This window comes from Protopterus annectens, chromosome 2.part0 (genome assembly GCF_019279795.1).
Source record: "Protopterus annectens isolate FY-2018-M chromosome 2.part0, PAN1.0, whole genome shotgun sequence".
Lineage (NCBI taxonomy): Eukaryota > Metazoa > Chordata > Ceratodontiformes > Protopteridae > Protopterus > Protopterus annectens.
The window spans coordinates 595,854,975-595,882,606 of NC_056728.1; positions in this window are offsets into that span (position 1 = coordinate 595,854,975).

Consider the following 27,632-nt stretch of genomic DNA (forward strand, 5'->3'; position numbering starts at 1 on the left):
TGCCCACCAGACAGGTGTACATATCATAGCAGTTGAAGGTGTATGCCTGTAGTGTATAGTATACTACATGCATCTATACAAATGCACATATAACGCTTGTGTGTATGTGTGCCTATTGCTGCCATTCCTTGATGAGGTGTTGGGGGCTGTGTGGCTATGTATACACCCCCCCACAGGAGGAGGTAATACTTATTGGAGGTGTATGTATGGCTGACCGTAGCTAGAAGGGTATTGTGGGAGATGGTGAGTGCAAACTGGACCACTTGATGTTAGTGTTGCCATAGATGATGACACTGTAGGTATGCTGCAGTAGTAACCTCTGTTGTGTATCGTCAACTGCACTATATCTTCAACTGATGGGGTAGCCCCTGGCTACACTGAGGTGTTTGTAATTGGACTGATGACATCTCTCCGGGCAGTTGTGTGCTGTCATGGGTATGGCTTACAATGCGTGTTACAGTAATTGAAGTGACCCAGGTTCAGGGTACAGACACAACTCCTAATACAGTTGATGATATCCATATAGGCAGAATGGGATTACTGGTCACATGTGGTGGCTGGCAGCAAGCTGTCATCAGCATAAGTGTGTGCTGCCAGTGGTGAACTACTCACACAGTGTCCCCAATGCATCTTACTAGCTGTACAGCATGGAGGTGTTTATGTGTCTCATATTTACTGAAACACCATGTCCCATGCCAATACTGGCTTCCCCTTTATGTTCTGAATGTATGTTAGGATGCTTGACCAGGTAAGACTGAGGTGCTCTCTGCAGCTGTGAACTATGGTGTGTGTAACTGCACAGATGTTTGCAGTTCCCAGGGTTAAGAATGCTTGCAATGAGGTCTGAGTCATGTATACACCTCTTTCATTTAGCAGCATGGCCTTCAATGTGTGCCACACTGACAGTTGTATGTTGGTATTGGTTGCCTCACCACAATTACTAATGAGGTCACTATAAGTCTGCTGACAACCGGTGCCAGACCCATGAAGACCTGTGTAGACAGATGGAGGCTATCACTTGCAGGGCATCGTGGTCTGTTTATCATATCATCCCACAATCACAGGTACACCAGGAATATCATACAATGAAAGGGGCACATGTTAAGGCCAACCATTTTATGACTGTATTGTGCCACCTGCCTGGGTGACAGTAGAATGCTGTTTAAGGCTAGGAACATACCTGCCTGGGACACATAATCAGTGTGGTCACTCCTGTCTCACTGCATATAGTCCAGGACTGTACATATCATGCCAGGAGCACCTACAGGTACTGTGACAGACTCATGACAGTACCTGTTGATGAGAGACAGCAGTGCATATGCAATATGGTGAAGTGTGTCACCTGCCTCAACCTTGACCCAGGTGAGGATGGTTTGCATGGTACTGTGTTTGACATGAATGGGGTGTGCTTTCCTGAAAAAGAGCAGCCTGTGGTAGACAAACATGTTTCTTTGGCAGATAGTTTTGCTGTCTCATATGTGATTCTGGCCTGTTGTGCTGGTAATGCTTACAGAGTTATGCTCACATATATGGGACAGATGTTGAAGGGGTGAGCACAACATTGCCATCTAGGCATGCCACACCCCACCTATGTAAACCTGTCAGATACAGAGTGGGGCGGTACTGAATCTGGGATGTCTACGTGCAACAGGTGTTGAAGGCCATGGATAACATTTGTGGGTGTTAACTTAGCCTTTTCACTTGCTGCTGCTGTCTGTATAGGTACATTCCAGAATGGCCATGCTGATAATGTGTTGTAGTAATGACTGTGGACTTAACAGAGCTAATGTCCACCTTTTGCCTGGATGCAGTTGATTTACCAATGTGGTAAAGTATGTGCAAGCCTTTTATGACTACTGCCACTACTTGTAGCCTGAATGTGATAGTATTATCCTCCTGAGTACCGAGGTTTGTTAAACACTGTCTGTCTGTTAATGGCATAGCTGTTGTTGTGAGACATAGTGTGGCCATGTCCATGACTTATGGTATGATGGTACTGTTGTCTGCATTCAGCTTGAGTCCAGGATATTAGCACCATTCCATACCCACTGTATGACCCCATAGCAGTGTGTTAAAGGCAGTTTGTGTGTCTATGACAGACAGCATACTACATACAGTGGACACAGCCTTGGACAGTATCTACATATGTGAGTGGTGGCAGTTAGCATTCATATCTACATACATGTGGGTCATTGGGTGCAGTAGCTAGCTAATCACAGGACCTCCACAGGCCTGTGCTTAAATTGGAAGGGGTGGGTTGGCAGCAGGGATTTGGCCAAGGTTTTGGAGTTGTTCTCCCTTTTTCAGAATGCTGCCGTTCACAGTAGGTGACTCAGCCATGCCTATTTTTCATGATCCAAGTGGTATATGTGGAGGTGGAGGTGCAGCACAGATGTATGGAGGGTATATATTGAAAGGCGTTTGGATGCATTTATTGTTTGAGTGTTTGAGGATATTTGTAGTGCTTCGTATGTGCGGGCCATGGCTCTATAGAATTACTGTACTCGGGGAAAGTACTTTGCTTCACAGACTGTGTGATAGCCTTAAATGTGATGGAGGTGCATCTGGACAGCGCACTGACTTTTCTGCTCCTTTTCTGATCAATGGAGGGGCTGTGGAGCCCATGTGTAGGAGGTCTTTTTGTACTGGCACAGATCTGTTTTGAGGAATGTGCTCTCCTGCTTCCCAGGTTGGTGTTTTCCATCTTAATGGACTTTATTGTTGAAGAATAGTGGTGAGTGTCTCAGCGGCTCTACAGTCTAATGGATTGCCATATCCTGTTCTCCTTTATGCAACATCCTAAATTGCTTACTCGTGGTATGTCTCCAATCATTTTGATGGGGTTGCATGGGTTTCTTGACCGACTCACAGGAAAGACTAGATAATAGTATGCTTCAAACTGTTTGCGGTGCTTTTCAGCTGGAAAAGTCCAGACACTTTTTCTGCTGCTTCTTAGTTTTGACTCCCTGCCATCTGGCAGATATTTCATTGCTTACACAGACAGAGCTGCTGAGTGGTGGGGATTTAACAGAGGAGTACCGAAAAGGTATAGTATCATTCAGACTTCTTTACATAGGTCGGTGGTAGTTCTTACTTTGAAAATCTCACAAATAATGTTACAGTCTGATCATTTGAAAAATACAATATGTGCAGAAATTCTCATGGTCCCAGAAAAATATCAATTTAATCACACACTCTTGCCTAGATAGTTTCAGTATTTTTTCTTGACAAATGAATGGATTTGAAATGAGATGCTTCTGAAGTAGGAATTGTGGGTGCAATGATACGTAAGTTCCAATTATTGTGACTGGTTTGCATACATATTTATTTGTCTGTTTAATTATTTTAATAAGCAGCAAAATAATACTTTCTCACAGCAACTTAATAGGTTTGATAACATTACTAGGGTTTGGATGAGCATAGTTAATAGAATGATGATGATTACTAAAATAAATAAAGAAAAGAATAAGCACATTGAATTGGTGGTTTGAAATGGTATAAGCAACACTGTCAATAAAATATTTATGTTATAAATGAAAACTAATTCATTTCTTATATTTTGAGCAATAAATTAGAAATAATTTTTATTAAAACCTCACTTATTATTACTAAATCTTTATTAATACATACATACAATTAAAGTAAATACATTTGTTTAAGTTATTACAAATGAGAATAATCCATACCTTCACTAGTAGATCATTAATTACTTCTTTTCTTTCCTTAGAATATCATATTAAGAAAATATGAGTTTTAGAATATTAAGTTACTTGTTTTTATGAGTTAGTTATATATAATGTAGAAATTCCTTACTTATATATGAAAAGATATTGGGCTGGATTTACAAAAGCTTGCACTGAGTTGTAGAGTGGTGTAAGACGTCAAACAGGCAATATGTCCACCGTGCGATCCAGATGGCAGGGGCGTGCACGAGAGCTGCTAAAGCTACTCTTGCACGGACAGAGTTATGGTATGCAAATTACCTCATTTGCTGCTGAAAGCTATGCAAATGAGGTAAATTTGCAATCCAGGAAACACTAACCTGTCCGTGGAAGATTAGTGTTATCTGCAGAAATGTACTCTGTTGGTAACGGAGTACCGTTCTGCAAATAGCTAAATGGAGCTATGACAGCTCCAAATAAAGGATGCATACAGTTGAGGAAGCATGCCAATGGCCAAATATAAGGCCATTGGCATTTATAAATGTTTAAAATGATTAAAATCTAACTTTTTTCCCCCAATCTCTGATGTTTAAGCATAGCGCAGCACCTTGTAAATGTGTGGTGCTTTAAAAAACAAGAAAATAATTTAAAAATAGCCAAAAATAGCCATTTTCACTAAAAAGCTTATCATGCTATGCAGGTGAATGGCAGGCTGAAGACAACATGGCCACTGAGTAGTGGTTGCTAAGGGGGGAAGCTCAATGTGAGAGATGTAACCATGCATTAGTAGGCAATCCTATGCAAATGAGGATAAGGATAGTGAATCCCAGTTTTTCCCAGCATGTGAGCCATGTCCCAAGAATGTAAGTGTAGGAGTAGGTGAGTAGTAGGGTAGAATATAGGTGACATCATGAGGGGGTATGTCAGAAAGGCTGTAAGCTAATTGGAGCACAATGGCTTGTGTTTGCCCTGAGTTGTTCAGGAATGCAAGAGGCATGCCTACAGTTGTCCTATTTGAAAACCTGAAACCAAAGGTGCACACTGTTAAAAGATTGGAAATTTCTTGCAAACATGCACACAGTGTGTGCGTGTGTGTGCGTGTGTGTGCAGTGCTGCCCTGGGCAGAAACAGAAAGAGAAAAGGAAGGAAAAGAAGTAGTAGGAAGTTAACCAAGGAGAACTAGCAGAGCTGCCAGGTGAAATATATCAGAATCAGCCAATTACACAGGCAGTAGACTAGCCCAGCCCAGCCCAGCACTTTAAACTCTGCAAACAGCATTACCCCCTGTTTTTTCCTAACAACTCTGCAACACTGCAGTATACAAAGAGGGAAAGCTTAAAAAGCTTAAGTCAGACAAAATGTTAGGGGCTGCTCTTGCTATAATAAACCAACACGTGCAAGGTGCTGAGGGTGGTGATGTTGTGAATGCTGCTGAGCAACCCACAGAGAAGAGTGTACAGACCCAGGGGCAACATGAGCTGGAGATAGTGGAGCGCTATAGGGTGGACAGAGATCTCCTGCAGCAAATTGTTGAGCTGTGCTGGCCATGCCTCACACACAGAACCAGCAGAGGGGAACCCATCCCAGTGGATACCAAGGTATGTGTTGGCAGAATAATACTAGTTACAGGTACCTTCCAAGGACCAACTGGTGATATGATGGGTATTTCACAGGCATCAGCATCCAGGGTACTCTACCAGTTCCTGGATGCCATGTCAGCACATGTCGGTGACCACATATATTTACCCAATTTCCGTGAGGCATAGGCCAGCAATATGCATCTTTTCCACCAAATAGCAGAATAACCTGAGGTAGTGGGTGCAATAGACTGCATGCACATATGCATCAAAGCACCACCCGGTGAGTGGGGTAGTGTCTACATCAACTGGAAGGGCTTCCCCTCCATAAACTGCTAGGTCATGTGCAATGCCCAGGGCATAATAATGAATGTGTGTGCTGGCTGCCCTGGAAGCTATAACGATTCCAACATCTGGCGTCTGACACAGCTGTACCAGAGATTTGTCAATGGAGACATCCCTGATGGTCACCTAGTGGGGGATGCTGGATACGCACTGGAGCTGTGGCTGATGACACCCATCAGAAATGCACACACACCAGGACAAGAACTCCATAATGAGGCACACGCACAAACAAGAAACATAATGGAGCGTGTGTTTGGGATGCTCAAGTTACGGTTCCGGTGCCTGAACACATCTAGTGGAGCACTGCAGTACTCACCAACTACATGTGCCCAAATTGTTATGGTATGTGCCATGCTACACAATATGATCCTGCAGAAACAGCTGCAGCAAGAACAGCATGGGGCAGGCCAAAACAGCCCCCCACCATTGCCAAGGCCTGCACAGGCACAGCATGACTCAGTGGAGGAACAAGTAGGCAGAAGGAGGCGTGCCCAGTATGCCCTGGCCTTGGCAAAGAAGTAATGCATAGCACATACACTGACTCAGTAGGAACCCTGGAAATTACGCCTCTCTCTGACTCGCACATACAGTAAAAGGGATGGCAAACTTGACACTACCTGTTTTCAAACATGTATAGGGAGTGTAATATGTGCATCCGACATAGGCAGCCCTGCAGCACCACCTGAGGCATGATTGCCCTATTTTAAGCAATATAAAGCACTGCTAAGCACATTTTACCAGTATTGAGCATATTTAAATACAATTGCGCATAGCTGCGCATTGCGCTAACCAGCGCAACGTCGGGCAATGTCGGGCAACATTGGGCAACATTGGGCAATGTAGGGCAAAGTTGGGTAAAGTCGAGCAAAGTTGGGTAAACACACTCACACCTGCTTTACTGTTCCTTAACCAGTCAAGTCTCCCAACAGGAAAATAAAAAGCAGTGACAGGGCTCGAACTCAGGATACTGTGCACTATAGTCACAGTACTGAACCACTAAGCCATGACAGCATTTCACTAGCACCGACACAACTTAAGTCACTCACACCTACTAGTTGGGGGGGGGGTCACATACCTAACAGTCACAGCAAGCAGGATGATTGTAGACAAATGCAAACACAAACAAATGCTATATCATGCCCTCTGAAGAGGCATATGAGTAACCTCCCCCCAGGCCTACGCAGACAGATAACAGCAGGCCAGGCAGTGTGATGTGGGTTGGGTAGGCTATGAAGTCACAAACTAATATGCATGTAATTGGAAGCTAAGGTCTGTAGTACGGTGGTATGCCTCAAGCCAGTATGATAGGCAACAGTACAGACTAAAATGGAGTACCTGACATAGCAGTGCAGGCCTAGCAAATGCGTATAAGTGTCAGGTGTATCCCTCATCCTATGTACACCCACAGTAACAATCAGGTGTGCCCCCCCCGGGTAGAAATGTACAAATAATAGCAGTCCTCCCTATATGTAGAAATGTTGATAAGTCTATGCAAATTGACTCATGGAAGCCCTGCAGGCACAGCGTGCTTCCTGTCGATGTACAACACAAAGGTGAGCCCTGAAGTAAAAACCAACTTGATTTTTCACACACATATAGTATATATGCCCATAGCGGGCATGCTCACACACTTAAACAAATCTAGCAAATTTCAGTCAGCAACATACTGAAAGGTCATACTGGGCATGATCACACACTTAGGCCATGTCTGAGTACAGCAGTGGGCCACACATATCTGGCAGTTGCAGTTCTTACTCCAGACACTTGTCACTATTCACCAATCCTGCCTTGCGCACACAGTGATATGAAAACAGACCCATATAATATATTGGACCCCTGTCATAATCAAACTATGTACTACAAGTACTTAAGTCATTCAAAGAAGGTGAAAATCCAAAGAAGATCAATAAATCTCCAATCAGTATCATCAAGAAACAATGAGCACTCCTAACATTATCCAAGCCATGTTCTGGCAAAAATATTGCCAAAGAGTCCATAGAGAACCATGATGCTTTCTTTCGCTATGTCATAAATATTGATGTAAACTCATATATGTTCTGAGTCAGTGCAAAGTGTAAATGAATACATGTACATGACTGACATTGTCAACATCTTGTCAGACAGGTTCATACGTATTTACCCCCCTCTCACTGACAAAAGGGCCCAATACCATACCTGGAGATTGTGAAAACCCAGAAATCACATATACAATGGTTAAACAGCTCTATCCCAACCTAAAAACACGGCGTCTATGGGATGACATGGTTTCCCTGACTGTGTCATATGTGAACTCCAAAACAGACCCTGCACCTGAACAGTCTGTTGAGACTCACCCTCTGTACAGGATATGAAACTGTTGAATGGGTTACAGCAACGTTTGGCACACTCCACAAGTGTTGGTGCACAACAGACCATGAGAACTATTGTCTTAAAAGCCTAATAAGCCTGATCTGCAAGGTCTTGGAGTCCATCATTATGGAACTCATAAACAGAGCTATTGGGAGCCTACAAACATCCATGTCGTATCCACAAAATCAACAACCTGTGCATAAACACGTGTGTCATCTGATGGATTGCCAAATGGGGCACAGATAGATCCCACAAGGTAAGAATTGTAGTCTCCCTGTTGGACTGTTAGCTGGTAACAACTGCTGTCCCCCATGGCTCTGTCCTGGAACCCCTCCTATCTTGTGTATACTTTTCATAAATACAGTCAAACACACGAGGGCTATGGTTAGCAAAGTTTGTGGATGACTGCAAAAAGGTTGTCATAATCGATGTTTGGGACAACAGAGACATCTTTAAAAAGGGTCTCAGTCTGACAGATGTGGTGTCAAAATTATGGCCTCGAGCTGCAGTCATACAAATACCACATAGGTGCCAACACCCTAAATATGGAGGTTATAATAAGGGATCTATGGACACATGTGGATAGTCATCTCTACTTCCAGAAACACATTCACAAAGTGGTTAGAAAATCATGCTATGTGTTCCCACAAATTGCCAAGGTCTTTGCATGTAGGTCAAAGGAGGTTCCCTATACTCATTAGTCATCAGACCCATCAGAGAGTATCACGGCACACTTGCGATGAATCTGACTATGCACCTTCAGCAGCTGGAAAGACCACTGAAGTACCTCAGCTAGAGGATTACTGGCCTCAAACAGTTGCCCCATGCAACACAACTGAATTTAACTCAATCTGTACTCTGTTGCATACTGTCTACTCAGGCGATCTCTGCCCAACAGACAGGTCCATGTCCAATGCAGAACTGATGTACATGCACTATCTGAAGTAAACCCAAGCTCACTGTGCCACATGCTCTAGGGATATCATCATCACAACAATAAATAGAACATGTTGGAGGGATATATTACTAACTGACTTCCCTTGCTTTGGAACAGGCTCCCAACCTACATTAAGCTGAGTCCCTCACTGACACTCTTCCAGAGGAGTCTTTATGAGTGTATGTGAAACTGAACTGTCACACCATGGATAAATTCATCAGCTCTAATACACAGAGGCCTAGGGAACTAACCCCATGTGTGGTGATAGCTGCACACTCTGGCCATAATAATATATGCCTTCAGGCAGATAACCTATTACCTACCTATGTACCTATATATTTGTAGGAGGAATAAAGTATAATAAGCAAAAGATGGATGGGCAGAGATGTGTGTAAGAGGGTGACCATGACAGGGAGCCATCCAGGACTGTCCCACCCAGCACACATCCGAATGGCACAAAAGACGTGAGGTGCACATCTCACCCACTATACATAACAGCCACCAGTATCTGTAAGCATTACAGTGTATGTGGTCCACGTGCCTGCTGTACAACATGACTGTACAATGAAGTACACATCTACTATCTGTAGACATGTACCTGTCACATAGGTTCATAGGTATGTAGTAGACTATCTTCACGAAGGCATATATTAGCCTAGGCAAGTTGTGCAGCTTTCACCACCCCATTGGGTAATCTGCTAAGCCCTAGTTTTAATAGTTAGTACCCTAAGACCCTTTCTAGTGGGGATGCTGATGTGATGCCTGGCGTGAATTGTCTGTTTCCCATCCACTCATCCAGGTTCCTATTGAAGAGTGTTAGCGAGGGGCTCTGTCTGATGTACATTGGGACTCTGTTCCACAGTAAGGCAAGTGTCTGGGATGGTACTCTATCCCACCAGCATGTTGTATTCATTGTTGTGATGAGGTTCATATCCCTGGAGTGTGTAGTGTGACTCAGTTTTGTTATCCGTAGATGGAGCATGTTCAACAGTTATGTGTTGGACATGGCTCTGTATGTTAGGCAGAGTGTGCCTCTGAGTAGGAGGTATGCAACGAAGAACAGATTTAGTTTTACCAGTTGTGTTGCATAACACAACTGTTTGAGGCCAGTAATCCTCTTCGTGAGGTACCTCTGTGGTCTCTACAGCTGCTGGATATGCTTAGTCGAGTACATCCAAAATGGTGCATTGAACTTAATGATGGGTCTTATGACTTAAGAGTAGAGGGCCACCACTACCTCTTTTGATCCTGATGCAAACCCTTTGTTGATTAGATGGGCCACACAGGATTTCCTAATCACTTTGGCAACATGGTTGTTGAAGGAAAGATGACTATCTACTTGTGTCCCCAATCCCTTATTACCTTGTCAGTTTTTAGGGGGTAACACCTATGTGGTAGTTTGTGGGTACTTTGTTTTCACCAAAGGGATTACTATGCATTCCTCCACATTGTCCTTGAGGCCATGATTCTGACACCACACATCTGTCTCATAGAGTCCCTTCTGGAGAATATTTGTGTCATCCGGGGAATCTATTATGGCAAACACTTTACAGTTCCCAGCAAACTTAGTCAACCACAACCCTCCCGTGTTGGCATGTACTTTTGAGAAGTCTATAACAAACAGGAGGGACCCCAGGACTGAACACTGGGGGACACCAGTTGTTGCCGGTGTAGAGTCTGACATGTAGCCAGCAACTCTTAATTTGTGGGATCTATCTGTGAGCCAGTTTGCAATCCATCTAGTGATGTATGGATTCATGCCCAGGTTGGTGAATTCATCTATGATACCTGACTGGGGAATGGTGTCAAAGGCCTTAGCGAGGTATAGGTAGGCTGTGTGGAGCTCATTTCAATCATCTGTAGCCTGGGTAACTGTCTCAAAGAAATCCACCCAGTTCAGGAGGCATGATCTGCATTTGACAAAGCCAAACTGGGTGTGCTCAACAGTGTGAAAGTTCCCAATGTCTTTATTGGTGACTTCCATTATGATTGGCTCCATTGCCTTGCAGATCAGACTCATCAGGCTCATAGAGCATGAATGCCAAGGGTCTTTTGTGGCACCACCCCTGGGGAGTGGAAAGAATGTTGCTGTGCAACATTCTATAGGCACATATCCTGTAGAGAGGATGTAGAGAGAGGTGAAGGTATCCTTGATGAATATGGATACACCCCTACCCTATATGCTATGCTCCAGGTTCTGATGCTGGAAGGCATGGAATGAGTAGTATCCTGGTAGTGCTGGTTTCCTCTCTGGAGCCTTGAACTAGGTTTCTCTTACTGCACAGATATCAATATTCTCCATACTGAGAAGTGCCTCGAGTGTGTGCATTTGGAGGCTGAGACTTCTGGCAATGAGTAGCATTTAGCTCACTTTGTGGTTATTTGTATTGGTTACGGGGTTTGGTTTGTCCCAAGTGACCGGTGTTCCACCTGAAGTTAACGCCTCATTGGTCCGATCTGACCATAAGCTAATTACCCTACATATCCACATTCTGCCCCCACCCCCAATTAAGGAAACCATGTTAAAAAATTTCTCCAAAGCCAACTTCATGCTTCTTAAGCAGAAGTGGTGAACTTCAGGACACCCATACAGATGGACAGTACAGTTACAACTACTGAATCCTACACAATTGCACTTTATAAGCACTTACACGAGTGGATGGATCGTGCTATCCCAAACAGAACCAAGACGCTATCCTCCAAAAAAAGGAAGCCAATCTGGTGGTCCCCTGCTATAAACAAACTGTACAACAGAAGGAAGAAACTGTTGCAAAAGAGGGTAAAATTCCATGAGTGGAGGAGCTCCCTGGTCAGCCTTAGTAAGAAGCTGCAATCCCAGATAAAATCCTCCAAAGCTAGTTACGAAAACAAAATCGCTACTGATTCTAAAGACAACCACAAAGCATTCTATAGCTATGTCAAGAATCTCAATGGCAACACTCAAATCTGCTCTGAGTTACAGCACAATGGCACTAAATATACAGACCCAACTGATGTTGCAAACATCCTGGCAGATAGGATCAGTGCTAACTTTACCCCCCTCTCACTCATGAAAGAGCCCATCTCTATACCAGAAGAATGCAAAGTTGCTGTCACCATGGCTGCACAGATAAAAAACACTCTCCAAAGCCAGGAACACAGCATCCATGGGACCAGACAACATCCCAGGCTGCATTCTACATGAACTACAGAATGAAATGGCACCACACCTAAGTACCATGTTCAATCATAGACTCATCTCAGGCTTTGTGCCTACTGAATGGTGCACAGTGATGGCTATCCCACTACACAAGGGGGGAGCCACCACAGACTGTGGGAACTAGCACCCCATTAGCCTAATATGCCTGGTCTGCAAGGCCATGGAACATATCATCATGGAACTTATAAACAAAGACATTGGTAATCTCCAAACTCTGGACCACAACCATTTCGGCTATGTAAAAGGCAGATCATGTCTCCTAAACTTGATAGACTTCTTTGAAGCAGTCACCAAAGCTGTAGACAAGGGTAAGGAGGTTCACACAGCCTATTTAGATCTTGCTAAGGCTTTCAACACCATCCCCCCACTCTGGACTTATAGATAAACTCACTAAACTAGGTTTAAAACCCTATGTCACAAGATGGGTTGCCAACTGGCTCACTGACAGAACCCACACTGTGAAAGTAGCAGACGCCAAATCTGACTTCAGACCAGTGACAAGTGGAGTACCACAAAGTTCAGTCCTGTGCCCTGTCCTGTTTGGTATCTACTTCCCTGAAGTACAGGCTAACACAGAAGGTCTTTGGCTAATGAAGTTACCAGATGACTGCAAACTAGGAGCCATAACTGAAATTCCTAACGATGTGGACATCCTACAAAAGGGCCTCACTGAGACAGATGCCTGGTGTCAAAGCCATGGCCTTAAGCTCAATGCCAGAAAGTGTATTGTCATCCCCTTTGGTAAAAACTCTGTACCCATGAACTACAACATAGGCGGTAGTATACTTAACACTGAAAGTGTGATAAGAGACCTTGGGACACAGGTGGACAGTAGTCTCTCCTTTGATAATCACATTGCCACAGTAGTCAGGAAATCCTTCTATGTGGTACACCTCATCACAAAAGGTCTCTCATGCAGAAAAAAAGAGGTCATTGTTCCCCTCTACTCGTCACTCATTAGATCCATTATAGAGTACAATGCCCCTTTTGGTATGTACCTCACAAGACATCTACAGCAACTGGAAAGTCCGCAGAAATACCTCACAAAGAGGATTACCGGCTTCAAATACATGCCCTACACAGACCGTCTCAAAACACTCCAGCTTTACTCAGTCGCATATCGCCTACTCAGAGGTGATCTCTGCCTAACATACAAAGCTATGTCAAACACAGAGCTGTTGGACATGCTCCACTTAAAGAAATCCCAATGCCTCCGAGCTTCGGCCCCAAAACCCAGACCAAAATACAAAAGTGGGGTGTATCCATTTTCATAAAGGATACCCACACCTCCAGGTTAGTGGCACAGCACGAGGCCTCAGAGACCATCCAAGTGCAACTAACAGTGGGCAAAGCTGCTTATCAGATCATAGCCTGCTACAGATCACCTACCTTGTCTCAGCCCCTCACTCAGCATTCCTGAGAACACTGGAAAATATAAAGGTCCTACCAAACACAATGATATTATGAGATTTCAACTACCCAAACATTGACTGGGAGAATTACTCAAGTACAAACTCCTTTGCCCAATGCTTCTTAGAGTTTATAAACTCAAACGCCCTGGAACAGCTGGTCACCACACCCACTAGAGGTAACAACGTACTGGACCTGATCATTACCAACATGGGGGATCAGTGTTCCACACCAGAGGTAAACCCCCCGCTGGTAAGATCAGATCATAAAGTAATCACACTGGACATCCACATCCTGGTGTTGTGGTTGTATGACCCTACTCCTCTTGTCTGTATTGTCCAGTATTGGGTTGACAGAGCTTAGCCACCAGTTTGACCCTGTGTGTGCCAGCATGTGGTGCATCAACCCATATATGATATGGTCATGGCCTATGCATACAATACACTCACAATGCACCTAGTATGATAAGCCTGCTGAGGTTAGCAAATGTGAAAAAAACCTTTGGGCAAACTGTCAGCAAGTAATGTCTGTATTGCACCCTGTAACTTCATATTGCTTGCTGAAGTGTAAAGATGTACTTAGCAACAACGACCACAAAGAAATACCAGTGAGAAACAGCTCAACTTTCATAAATTTAATATACAAAAAAATATATTTCACTTCTCTCTCGTATATAAACGAGAGAGAAGTGAAATATATTTTTTTGTATATTAAATTTATGAAAGTTGAGCTGTTTCTCACTGGTATTTCTTTGTGGTCGTTGTTGCTATATTAATTTCAGTTCGTGGTGTTGTTGTAAAACAATATGACCAGTGAGTCTCTGTGCTCCTTTCCAAGGATTTTTAGAGAATCAGGCATGGAAATGCCTAATCGTAATGGTGAATCGAGTCAACGAATAAATACTACCAATACTACTACAGTTAACAGTGGAGACATTCATTTTCATGGTAATAAGAATACAGGTGTTGATACATCCAATACACCTAATAATGCTGGTGGAGGTATTATGAAGAAATGGGAAGACTCACGCAAAAGAAGTTCATTGAACCCGTTTGCTATGGTGGGTAAGAAGTCTGAATTTTCAGGTAATCCTGATGCACAGGAATTGTGCTCTAAATTGGAACAATTAATATTTAAAGAGACTGCTGTTTTCTATAATATCGGAAGTCTAGAAAGATATTGTGAATTAGAAATAACTCCACGTGGGCTAAGGTCTATCAAAAAACCTTCCTCCCCTTTTGATCTAAAAGATGAAACCGAAGTGAAATTTCATGAAAGGTGGATTGCAGCAGCCCATCGCTGCAGTCTAGAATGGGTCTCTATTTTGCTAGAACGAGATCATATCAAAAGAGAAAAGTTAATCACTGAAACGAAATCTACTTGTGAACAAATAGTTAATTTAACTTCCAATTCCACACTGGAAAATTTTTTGATTGACATCAATAATAAATTAACTAACTATGAGAAAGAACTCATTGATAGAAAAAAATATAAGCTGAATAGAGACATTCGTGACTATGACCACAAGAGGGCGTTTGTACTCTTCACTAATTCAAGACCTAGAAGAAAAAACGTCACTTTTCAAAAAGGAACGGTTTCGGAGCAGTACAAAATAAGAGTTTTGTTTCGGGAGAAAGTGGTGCCTCATCTTTTGAAGAAGACGAGAGGGAGATAGAAGAATTCCCTGATTTACCAAGAGCAGCTAATTCTGAGTCCTTTCGGAAGACCTATGCAGAACAACGGGGGCCATACAACAATCCCAGGAAGAGAGAATGGCAGAATTCGGAACGCCAAAGAGACCCGGGCGACAGATATTTTAAAAAAGGTAGATGGGCATAAATCATGCTCAGTGACTTTTTCTAATGAGTATATAATTAATTTATCTAATTATTGTTTTGATGAAATAGAGCTATCAGTCCTTATGAAGGGGCAGTCCATACAGCCTACCTCGACCTGGCAAAGGCCTTCGACACAATACCCCACTCAGGTATCATCGAAAAACTCATCAGCTTGAATGTAAACCCATACATCACAAGATGGGTTGCAAACTGGCTAAGCGACAGAACCCACAGGGTCAGAGTTGCTGGAGCCATGTCAGACTCAAAGCCTGTCACAAGTGGTGTCCCACAGGGCTCAGTCCTGGGTCCACTCTTGTTCGGCATCTACTTTTCTGAAGTACAAGCAAACACAGGAGGGTTATGGCTGACAAAGTTTGCAGATGACTGCAAACGGGGCGCCATAGACGAAAACACATCTGACACAGATATCCTCCAGAAGGGCCTCACAGAAACGGATAACTGGTGCCAGAGCCATGGCCTGAAGTTAAACGCCAAATAATGCATAGTCATACCCTTCGAAAACAAGGTTACCCCTAGCTACCATATAGGTGACAATCCACTGAGCACAGAAAAAGTCATCAGGGATCTGGGGACCCAAGTTGACAGTAGTCTTCGCTTGACACTCATGTTGCTAAAGTAGTTAGGAAAACCTTCTATATCGCCCACCTGATCATGAAGGGATTCACATCTAGATCAAGGGAGGTCATCGCCCCTGTACTCATCACTCATTAGACCTATGATTGAGTACAATGCCCCGCTCGAATGTATCTGACCAGACACCTGATGCAGCTTGAAAGGCCCCAAAAGTTCCTCACCAAAAGGATAAAGGGTCTCAAAATATGTCTTATGCTGCCCGACTGAAAGAACTCCAGCTTTATTCAGTCTCATACCGCTTGCTCAGAGGTGACCTGTGCCTGACATATAAGGCCATGTCAAACCCAGGTTTGATGAATATGCTTCACCGCAAAAATCTAGATCCCTCAGAACCACAAGGGCGGAGACTTAAACCTTGACACGGTTATAAATAGAACGTGCTGGAGGGACAGATTCATCACCCAGAGACTCCTATGCTGTGGAACAAAATCCCGGTACATGTGAGGCAGAGCACCTCGCTGGCCTTGTTCAAGAGGAATCTTGACCAATGGATGGGAGATCGCAGATATACCCCAGGGATTACTTCAGTGTCACTGCTTGACAGAGGCACAGAAAAATGATAGGCATAGTTTTATTCAACTAAAGGTGGCAAAAGCCACATAACTATGGGCTAGGCTTATAAATGCCCTTGGGCAGATAGCCTAGTATGAACCTATGAACCTATGACTGAAGTTTATACCCACATGTATTCCACGTAAACACGAGCTAAAAATAGAATTGTTTAATTTATATCGTAAAATGAATTTGAGGGATTTCTTTTTTTGTAAAGAGGAAAATATGAATGTAGAATGTTTGTCTGATAACTCTATAGTATGGAACAGTAGTGACAATGATAGTAATGATTCTTTTTATTCTTGTACTTCGGATAGTGCAGATTATAATAATGCCTACAGTTTGTTTAACACTAGTAGTTTAAAAACTAATAGTCTTTTTGTGCCTCCTTGTAAGAATGTAAACATTCAAAAATTAGATACTTTTCTTAACACTTTATTAGATAAAGAATTACAAGATTTTTTATGTAAAAAACAATGTTTTAATTTAACTAAAGACCAATGGTATAAATTACAGCAACTAAGTAAGAATGATGATATTGTCTTCAAACCATCAGACAAGGGTGGGAAATTGGTGGTTCTTAACAATTGTGATTATTATGAAATGTGTATGAAACATTTGAGTGAAAAAGAAACTTATTTAGTGACTGACAATGCCTTTTTTTTAAAAGCGGAATAGGACTTTAAAACTTTGCTTTATAAGGGTGTCAGATTACATTATTTCACTAAATCAGATGTGGACAATAAAATTATAGTTAAAAATAGTAAGGTGGCAAAATTTTTTTGCCTACCTAAGGTACATAAAAACCTGGAAAGACCTCCGGGTCGACCAATTGTGTCTGATTTTGATTTCTTTACATACAATTTATGTGGCTTACTACATGAACACCTTTTAAAAGAAGTTGTTAAGTTGCCTTCATACATTCAGGATTCTTTTGATTTTCTGAATAAAATTAAAAATATTAGTTGGCTAGAAAATATGTATTTCATTACCACGGATGTTGTGAGTTTATATACGAGAGAGAAGTGAAATATATGTTTTTGTATATTAAATTTATGAAAGTTGAGCTGTTTCTCACTGGTATTTCTTTGTGGTCGTTGTTGCTATATTAATTTCAGTTCGTGGTGTTGTTGTAAAAAAAGTAAAGATGTACTTAGTTTGGATTAAGAACCCCACACCTGCCAGCTGTGTGTGTGTGTGTGTGTGTGTGTGTGTGTGTGTGTGTGTGTGTGTGTGTGTGTGTGTGTGTGTGTGTGTGTGTGTGTGTGTGTGCGTGTGTGTGTGTCTGTCTCTCTCTCCCTGGGGAGAGAGCAACCTTTCTGGAGACTACTCACACCCCTTAAAAATGGTATACTCATCTTTGTCAAGTCTGATGATGTCACCATCCTACAAATATACCTGTGGAACAAAAAAATCCCACTAATGTGTATAGCGTGCTGTGTAAATGCATACTGTAGTAGTATCATAATATAATTAAGTAAGAGTTCAAATCCTCCACTTGCCAACTATGAGCCTGTATGTCTCCAAGTGAAGGAACAACATTTTTGGAGACTACTCACACGCCTTAAAAGTGGTATACTCATGTTTGTCAAGTCTGATGATGTCACCATACTACAAATATACCTGTGGAAAGGAGGAATCCCAATAATGTGTATAGCATGTTGTGTAAATGCATACTGCTGTAGTGTCATAATGTAATTAAATAGGAATTCAAATCCTGCACTTACCAACTGTGTGTGTGTGAGAGTGTGTGCTTCTCCTTGGGGAAGAGCAACCTTTTTGGAGACTACTCACACTCCTTAAAAGTGGTATACTCATCTTTGTCAAGTCTGATGATGTCACCATCCTACAAATAGACATGTGGAAAATTGAGATCCCAGTCATGTGTATAGCGTGTCGTGTAAATGTGTACTGCTGTAGTATCATAATGTAGTTAGGTAAGGGCTCAAATCCTGTACTTGCCATGTGTGTGTGCCCCCCTGGGGAGGAGCAACCCTTTTGGAGACTACTCACACCACTTAGAAGTGGTATGCTCATCTTTGTCAAGTCTGATAATGTCACCATCCTACAAATATACCTGTGGAAAAACAAAATCCTAGTAATGTATATAGTGCATCGTGTTAATGCATATTGCTGTGATGTCATAATGTAGTTAGGTAGGGGTTTAAGTTCTGCACTTGCCAACTTTGTGTGTCTCTCCCTGGGGAAGGGCAACCTTTATGGTGACTACTCACACCCTTTAAAAGTGGTATACTCATCTTTGTCAAGTCTGATGATGTCACCATCCTACAAATACACCTGTGGAAAAGAGGAATCACACTAGTGTGTATCGCATGTTGTGTAAATGTGTACTACTATAATATCATAATGTAAAGTAGGGGTTGGAATCCTGCACTTGCCAACTGTGTGTCTCCCTGGGAAGGAGCACCATTTTTGGAGACTACTCACACCCCTTAAAAGTGGTATACTCATCTTTGTCAAGTCTGATGATGTCACCATCCTACAAATATACCTGTGGAAAAGAGACATCCCACCAATGTGTATAGCGTGTTGTGTAAATGTGTACTGATATAGTATCATAATGTAGTTAGGTAGGAATTTGAATCCTGCAATTGTCAGCTGCAAGTGTGTGGTTCTCCCTTGAGAAGAGCATCGTTTTTGGAAACTACTCACACCCCTTAAAAGTGGTATACCCATCTTTGTCAAGTCTGATGATGTCACCATCCTACAAATATACCTGTGGAAAGAAAAAATCGCAGTAATGTATATTATGTAGGGGTTTGAATCCTGCACTTGCCAACTGTGTGTGTGTCTTCCTGGGAAGGATCAACCTTTGGGGAGACTACTCACACCCCTTAAAAGTGGTATACTCATCATTGTCAAGTCTGATGATGTCACCATCCTACAAATATACCTGTGGGAAAATGAAATCCCCAGTAATATGTATAGCACATTGTGTAAATGTGTACTGCTGTAGTATCATAAGGTAATTAGGTAGGGGTTTGAATCCTGCACTTGCCAACTAGGTGTCTCCCTGGGACAGTGCAACCATTTTGGAGAATACTCACACCCCTTAAAAGTGGTATGCTCATCTTTGACAAGTCTGATGATGTCACCATTCTACAAATATACCCGTGGAAATGCAAAATCCCGCTAATGTGTATAGCGTGTTGTGTAAATGCATACTGCTGTAGTATAATAGGGTACTTCGGAAGGAGTTTGAATCTTGTACTTGCTGACTGTATGTGTGTATTCAAGGTGTGTGACATCGTTGGTCAATGTAGAGTGGGTTTTGATTTTTCTAGCGTATGACATATCACAATGACAACTGTATGTGCATTACACATGTAAGGTAGCTGTGGGGCAAATCCATATACATACATGTGACCTCAATTATTTCATAGGTGGGTACTCTGCTTTCTCCATGAACGTATCTGTTATCTTTGCCAGAGCATGCTGGCGCTTTCCAGACCTTAGGTCACTTCTGTATGCTTGTGACAAGCTTAGCCACTGCAGTGATCCCTGGGCTACGTCTTCTGTTTCACATCCACTCATCACGGTTTCTATTGAAGAATGTGAGCGAGGGTTTATACTTGAAGTATATTTGAAACCTGTTCCAAAGCAAGCAAAGTCTGGCAAAGATGACTAATCATTATAGGTGTGCAACAACCTCTGTGGATCTGCATGCAAACCCTTTACTGCTTATGTGCTCCACAGAGGGATTTCCAAAACCCTTTGGTAATGTGATTATCAAAGGAGAGATGACTAAACACATGGCTCTATGTATACATTAGCACCTGTTCCACATGTTGGGGGCTACTACCTATGTTGTACTCTGGGTATACTTTGTTTTCTAAAAGTGGATAACTATGCTTTCTTTGGCTTATAGCTTTACAGCATGAGTGTGACACCAGGTATCTGTATCTATGATACGCTTTTGGAGGATGCGTGTGTCATCTGGAGAATAAAGTATAGCCCACAGTATGCATTTTCATCAGACGTGGGCAGACATATCCCTACTGTGTTTGCTTGTACCTAAGAAAGCTATATGCCAAACAGGAGTGGTCCTAGGACTGAGTGCAGGTGAATACCACTTGTTACTGGCATAGAATAGTACATGGAGACTACAAATGTTACTGTGTGTTCTACATCTGTGCATCAATTGTCAATCCATCATCTAACAATTGTTTATGGTCAGTCTGTTGAGGTTATGTATAATACCAGAATGTGGGATGGGTATGAATTGCTGGTGAGCTATAGCTTGGCTGTGTAGACCTCCCCTCCCTCACCTATAGCCTTGTTAACTGTCTTGAAGTCTACTAGGTGTAGGAGCCATGATCTGGCCTTTAGAGAACATAAGTGGGTATGGTGCAGTGTTTGCAGGTTCATAATGTCTCTGTTAATGAGTTCCATAATGCTGTGCTCCATAGCCTTCCAGATAACATTTGTCTGGCTTATAGGGTGAGAGTTTCCAGGATCTGTTGTAGTTCTACCCTTAATCAATTTATGTTAACATTTACACTGGGTGTGATGAGGGTGGACAGATTTAGGAATAAGTATATTAGAGGGTCAGGTTTGAAGGTTAGTAGACCAAGCCAGATAGGCAGGATTAAGTTGATTTGTACATGTGCTGAGGAGGGATACAGAGTATATTGTGAAATAGATGCTAAGGATGAAGCCACCAGGTAACAGGAAAAGAGGAATGCCTAAGATGAGGTTTATGGCTGTGGTGAGAGAGGACATGCAGGTGGATGGTGTGACAGCGCAAGATGGAGAGGGCAGGAAGAAATGGAAACAGATGATCTACTGTGGCGACCCCTAATGGGAGCATCCGAAAGGAGAAGAAGAAGAAGGCATTGTAGCTCAACCCTTGTAGACTGTGAACACCATTACCGTGCATCATTCCACAAGTATGTAACCTGTATAGAGGCTGCATCTGGACAGAGTGTTTAGCTGAGTGGTGACTTCATATGTCAGCTTGTGTATGACACAGCTAGGGACACTGTCCAGTACCATTGCCAGTATGGTTTGGACTTTGGTAAAGAGATGTTTTAACTAGAGTGTCTGTGAATCATCAGGTTTTACATTCTTCAGGTCTGGAAATATGGCCCTTGTGTAATGACAGGGTGGTGAAATCCACATTTAAACTGTCTGACAAGAAATTGGTAATGTCAGTCAGATAAGTGTACTTTGTGACCATTTACATTAACTGTGACCAGATCTGAGATTTCCCCTGTAGATTATAAACAACACTAAAGAAAGCTTTAGTGTTGTCTTTGGAATCCTTGCCATTTTGTATTTTGAAGCTTGCCTTGTATGTTTATTGAGGGATTGTATTTTCCCAATGATACTGACCAGAGAGGTTATCCCTTCTTGGTATGTAACTATTTTTTGGTACAAATTCACACCATCTATTATGTAGCACAGTCCATGCAACCCTGTAGGTGAACAGTGTGCATTACTAAAGGATTATGCAGCTGGGACAGTGTTAACCTTAGTAATGCAAACCAATGACAGATAGCAACAACAGCATCACCCACAGCACAGTGCCAATCCATGTCATACACACACATGCGTACTCATGTTCCAAAATGTGTGTAGTACAATGCATACTGGCCACCAACAGAAACTATGGAGTGTTAACACTGGCCAATACAGGGCATGTCACCCTGCCCATGTGTCCAATATGCATGTACATGCAGACAGTGCACCTCCACCATGTTCACAAATGGACACCTGCAAACCTGGGTTGCACGCACCCCACACTTACTGTCCACTGTATAATGCATGCTGACACAACTACACACATCAGTCAAGTGGCATATGGGCAAACAAAACACAATTGGAATAAACACTGGCGAAAACAATACAACATTGCTAATTACAGCTTTAATACATCATGCCTGCTCAGCTACACCTTCAAGGATATCATTACACTTTACTTACACTTACACATCCAACCATTGCTATACTTTATTAAAGTAACCCTGTGCATCAGCACCATGTTAGCCTGTTCCTGCATCAATGTTACAGATGACAGGAGGTGGCACAGGTTTCATCATATGCACAAGGTGTGTAGTTGGTTTGCCAGAGGCCTACACTGAGCCATACAATCGACATGTGTGTGTGAGTGTGTGTGTGAGGGCCATGAATAGAATAGTGTTATGGGCCAATGTTGATGTAAAGTGTGTGGGTATGTGTTTGCCCTAGGTTTCTGGTTTATGTGTGTGTGTGTGTGTGTCTGCATGCACACAGTTCCACCATGTTGCTGCCTTATATGGGGATTTGTGAGACAGTTACAGACTGTACCTAGCAAGCTTTACAGATCACTGCCTCTGGCCACATATACAGAACCTGTGCCTGGCAGGGGTGCTACAGACTGTATCAGGTACTAATCCAGATTGGGTACTATCCAAAGAGGTTGACATATGTCCACTGGATCCAGGTCCCTGCTGGGACTGGCCAGAGCCACATGCATGTCGTCTGCTAGGACGGTCTATGGACACCCCCCCCCCAACATTGCTGGGGCTGGCACTGGCACTATGGGAGTGGCTGTGACTTACTGGATATCCACGGCGACCTCCAGCTGCTGATGTTGCTGGCATATGTCCACGTCGACATCTCAACCGTCCCACACTGTCCTGACACATGGACATGACATTGTGGAGGACATCCAATGTCTCACCCCAACATCTATCAATGACCTCAGTGTAGTTACGTATGGCACCTGCTAGGTCATGGATACTGTCATTTACAGAGGGGTTATGAGCCCTCTGTGCCCTTAGTCCCTGTCTGGTGTACTGCTCCATTCATGTCTGTGCCTCCATGACAGCCTGGAACATGCGTGTGGTAGAAAGATGTGTGGCACGTCTGCCAGGGGCATGATGACCAGCAGTGCTCTGACAAGAACCCCTGGGCATCTGCCTATGTGGTACCATTCCAGACATCTGGCTATGGCTGCTGTGTCCTGATACATGTGCCATAGATACCACACTGTCCTGGCCAGTGCCAGCCATACACTGTCCCTCAGCTAAGGGCAATGGTGATGATGGATGTACAGGCAGTATGACTATGTGCATGGATGGGGTGGAGACTTGTGTACTGTCAATCGGTGGCCCAACAACAGATCATGACAAACCTGCCTGTGCCTCAACACACCTATCCTCATCATCACTGTCTGTCTCAAAAACATCAGGTTCCCTGCTGTACTAAACCAGCTCCACCTCGGCACCTGTGGGATGAAAATAAGAAACACACTTTAAGACCTGAACATGACTTCAAACCACATGCGCACATGCACACATGCACACATGCACATATTCGCACATGCACACATGCACACATGCGCACATGCACACATGCACACATGCACACACAGAAAAATACACTCCTCCCTAAAGCAGACACACACAACATCAGCAATCTCAGAACATACACAACAGCAGGTGATGGTGGGGTACAGTATCACAAGCAAAACAGTCACATCACACATGTCAGCATGCAGGTCATGTGTTGCTCAACAGCATGCAGTGCAAGTGTAGACAGTCCTTGTTACTAACAGTATACATGGCTTTGATGCATGTGTTTTGTTATTAGGTGATGGGCCTCCCCCTGGAACACAATGCATACATGGACACAACATTGCTGTGCAGGTATTCATAACCCTGTAATGTACTGTGCACCATAACTCACAGGTGTACATATCATTGCTGGATGTGTATCTGTGTGTCAGATAGGTATCCAATGCTGATTACAGCCTCGGTGTCTTTAGCAAATAATTGTGGACACATTTTAGCACATGCATGTTGAGTATTCACACAACATCATCAGTGGTGCATGGATAATTGATGGAATACCATTCAGCCACATACCCAATGTATGGTACGTATGGTGAGTGTAGATCATATTGTGGACATGCCAGTCTTATCCATGACATGGCATGCTAAAACACAACTGCATATTTAAACACTACACATACCCAATGTGTGTCATATGACCTAGCCACTCAATAGCATCACAAGACATATATCTGTCAGTTGTGCAAATGGTGATTGGTATGCATATTGTTTAGAGGTGCATATGTGTGCACACACGCAACATTAAGGTGTATAGCAATGAAAGCTATGTGTAGTACTGTGGTTACAATAACTGGATTGGGTATAGTACCATAGGCCATCATCATGAAGCATCATGTGGTCACTAAAGGCTACAGATGTTTCCCAAACCAGCACTAATCATGCTGTGCTGGAACTGTACTACCTTGGCTAAATTCACAATTTCACAACCAGTTGTTATGTGAGCTTGTAAGGAGGACAATAAGGAGCATTCCCTGACATGAATGTGTAGTGTGTTGCAGAGTGTTTAAATGCCCCATGATAGGCCTCTACCCCTCAGGTATATTATGTGTAATGTGTGGATGAGATTTTGGATACTGGAGTGTGTCTTTACAGAGGGTTTGGGAATCCTTTATGTGTAGCATGTTAAAATGCTCTGTGTATGACATAGATGTGTATGTTATGTGCATGTTGAGTATCAACTGTGCCTATCCAATGGTCACTACAGTCTAGCCACATTTGTTTGAGATGGTCTGGGTACTGCATGTGTTTGAGGCAGCTAATCACATTAGTGAGATGGGCGTGCTCTTACACCAAACATGCAGGGCATGCATTATGGGTAGGTGTGTTACATGTGTACATGGCCTACACCTTAACTATGACATGCACTTTTTATTTACAATAATAAATGTAGAACACACTCACCAGCATCTATCCGCTGCCTTGATGTCACCCCAGAGGGACCTACATAGAGATGAGACAGTTTGTCAGTGGCCACAACTGTGGCATTGCTACTGTGTGTTTGCAATCTTACAGTACAACAGTTTACATTCATAGGGCTGCAGATTATGTTCCAAATGATCAGTATTGCACAACAACAGGCTCCACATTTTTGAACGACACACTCCACATCTCACATATGCATGATCTACCAATACAGATAACAGCAGTCTACAGATATGCAATGTTACCTGCATGCTCCATGTGTGCTTGCTGGGTGGCTCCAACCTCCATCATAGTGTATATCTGCTGCTGTTGTTGTTGGGCAGGTGCCACCAGGCTCAGAAGCAGCTCCTTCACTCTGGTGAGGGGGGGATGGATATTAACATTACCTCCTGTTGCAAGCTGTTGTCTACGCACATCAGCAGCACGCTGATGGACATGTCCGAGAAGATCACTGCAGTGGTGGCGTACCTGCTCATATGTCCAGTTATGCAGGCCTACCTCATTTACCCTGCAGACAACATCTTGCCACATTGCAGTACGCTCCTGCTGGTCCTGGCTGGTTCGTGAGAACATGAGACTGTAGTGCTGAATCATACTGCTTGTAATGATATCATCTTCAGCATTACTGTAATTGGGATTCCTGCGATGGACCATGATCCCCGGAAGACATAAATACAAAAATATGTCTGAGCAAGCCATATGGCACATTTAACATTATACAGTACAGATATCACTGAACTGCCATATATAGCAACATATAAGCTAACCGAGAGTGAAACACTGTAACTGCCACTTACCACTGCTCACCCCACAACTGCTTGAAAGTGCCTTGCTCACTCAATATCTAATGAACCATGTTCTCCACAGCAACAAAATAAAATCACTATATAAGACTACACAAGAGTACCTGGCACACTGTACGCAACACGATGCACTGCCTAGCCACAGCAGATATACATCAAGCTGATGTGTAAAGAAATACATCATCCATCACAATCAGTGTAAGGTCCAGTAAATGTATTACTGTTACACCACACAACTTGTTAATGGCAAACCCGTGGCCAAAATATGTGCACAACTGGGAATATAGGTCGCATATTGCTGTAGTACACTATGAATGCTGCTAGATACGCAGTTATATGTTTTACCACACATATGTCAAAGGACATGTTACAGGCATACCCACACACACATCAGAAATAATTACAGGACACAAAGGTATGACAGCTCAGATAAGCTTTCAGTGTGTACTATATAGTACTCTGTGTCATACTTACACAACCATAATCTTGAGAAGTGTAATCTGTGATGAATACTGGGACCACACAAAACAGTGGATGCAAGCAATGTGGACGTACACCATACTTTGCTGTACAGGCCCAGAGCTTCAAGTAGTACTACAGTACACATAGGATTTGGATTCAACATTGGTACCAATCAATAATCATAGCTGTAGTGCTTTAGCCTCCAATGACACACCTTAGTTAAAACCAAGGGACTTAATCACACTGTATGCAATAGCACTTGTTCTGCCTAGCAACAGAATACACAGCTTTTGCTAGGATCAAAGCAAGGACCCATAATACCATGACATAAACAGTTTCTATCCCACAGATACATATCTTTGACGTATTCACAAACATATTGACCATCACAGTCAGTCAACAGTACAGAGAATCTATTGCAGCAAGTAGATGTATGTGTGTATGAGTATATATTAATATATATATATATATATATATATATATATATATATATATATATATATATATATATATATATATATACACACACACATATACACATCCATTGGTCTACATATACATATATATATGTAGGCAGATATACATTTCACTTTTCATAGTGAGAATATTAATTATACATGTAAGGTGTACAGTAATGTAATAAAATCGCACAGTCTTGGGATAAATGCATTGAAGGTGTTCACAGCCCAGGTAGCTTTAGCAGGCCTTACTGTCTTCAACAATGCAAACTGAACAAACCACCCACAGTGTTTAACCACCACATGTCATATACCAGCACTGTATGCTGTCTTGTTTTCCACACACTAAAACCATCATACAAATATGCGCATACTAACCTTCACCAACATATATATATCTCCACCCTTCCCAAACAGTTGCAGTATGTCCCCTGCTCTATGCACATAAAGAGATGTGAATATATATGACACATATATATTCTCTGTATGTGTGTGGCATACACACACAAGGTCCACACTGTTGTAAGTCCCTGGACCTCACAGCTGAACTGTTGGGCCTTGCTGCAACACAAACAGGTGTCACATATGAGCACACACTAACATTAG